This window comes from Macadamia integrifolia, chromosome 8, assembly GCF_013358625.1.
Source record: "Macadamia integrifolia cultivar HAES 741 chromosome 8, SCU_Mint_v3, whole genome shotgun sequence".
Lineage (NCBI taxonomy): Eukaryota > Viridiplantae > Streptophyta > Magnoliopsida > Proteales > Proteaceae > Macadamia > Macadamia integrifolia.
Genome location: NC_056564.1, coordinates 12348685 through 12350384, shown reverse-complemented (window position 1 = coordinate 12350384; position 1700 = coordinate 12348685).

Below are 1700 nucleotides of genomic sequence, written 5' to 3'. Positions count from 1 at the left end.
ACTGATAAGCCACATACATAAATATAATTACAAAATAGGTTGATAATCATTGTCACCACCAAGCCACAACAGAATAAATAAAAACAACTAAAACTATTCTAAAAACAACAAACCACCACACGAGCCCCTATCCAAGCTCTTAAAATCGTAGAAATGTACCAGAATATACAACCCCTAAGATATCAGAATAAACACCATCAGATAGAAAAGATAGAAAAGAAGGAATGTGGAGGAGGATCCGCCACTCAGTCAATCGTCATCATTAACCATGATGAAGGTCTCCCCGCCTGTAGGCCGTGAGGTACACTTGAAGTGATGGTCATAAAAGTCAAACCTGTCATTCGTCATGGTGACCTGTTTCTTCACTCGGTAAAAATCGACAGCAATTCCATTAGAAACCCTATCCAAGTTCTCGGTCAAGTACTGAAAACTGACCTCTACCGTTCCTAGTCAGTGCTGTATCGCCAAACCTTGGATGACCCTCTCCTCCGCATGCTCAAAAATCCGATCTTTCAATTCTTTCTGGGCACTAATGTTATCCATCAACTTCGTAAAATCAAAAGCCCCACCTGAAGGTGGTGGAGCTCTAAAATGTGGATCAACAGCTTGAGACTCTAAGGGCTCTCTCCTCGAGGATCTCATCCTCGTTAATCTCCTCCTCATATGAATGAGGAATATAGTCCTCATCCTCTTCACTAACATACTCTCCCTCCATGTCCATTGGCCCTTGTTCTTCCGCCTCCTGTGGTGCACCCATCAGCACTGGCAACCCCATCCTCTTCAAGTTTTCCTTGGTGAACTTATCCCTTGGGTACTTCCCCTCCTCACCCAGCAAATCCACTTGGAAGTACTCGAAGACCTTGGTGAGTGATCTTCCATAGGGGAAATCGGAGTCATTGGGGTGAGTGGTGTGGTATTCCATCATCTTCATCATGACGTAGGGGCGGTAAAGTTGGGGAGCACCCTCTTCCAAGGCCACAAAATGTAGTAGGTTATGTAGGTGGTCATGAAACTCACTTGGTTCCTGTGACCTGCTCTGGGGAGCATGTTAAATTGGGCAAAGTGGACGAATACATGAGTGTCTGTATTGTAGGCTGTTTCGGACAAGGGACGCTCCTTGTGGCCACAAATAGTCCTATAGATGTGCTCTTGCATCTCAACACTTAAATCCAGACCCACAACCTTTATCCTTGGGGGATTGTAAAAGTTTGCACCCTCCGTCGATATCCCAAGGATTGCAACTAGTAAATCCATAGTCAAAACAATATTTACTTCCTTCACTAGATTGGTGAGAGAGTACTCCTCATTCTCGTAGGAGACCTCCAGGTTGCAATAAAAATATTAGACAGGGTCCCATAGCACGAGCTGTCTGGATAAAGCATGCAGTCCCAACCTATAGGTGAATTTCTCCATCCTCTAGTAATCTACAAAATCCTCAGTCACCATGAACTTCTCCATCATGATCGGCCATTTGGAGAAAATGGACCAGGCCACATCCGTCTCGAGGCTGTGGAATAAGCTCTCATCAAAATCTGTCGAATCGACAGAGGGGTCCCTTGCAAGTCGGCCCCGTGATGAAGAGGAACCGGGACAACATTTCTTCCTCTAGATGTAGTGGTTCTCCTCCTTTTGGAGGAGAAGGGTGCCTCCTTGGCCTTCCTAAACGACATCCTGAAAATACAAAGGAAATGTGTAAGTTT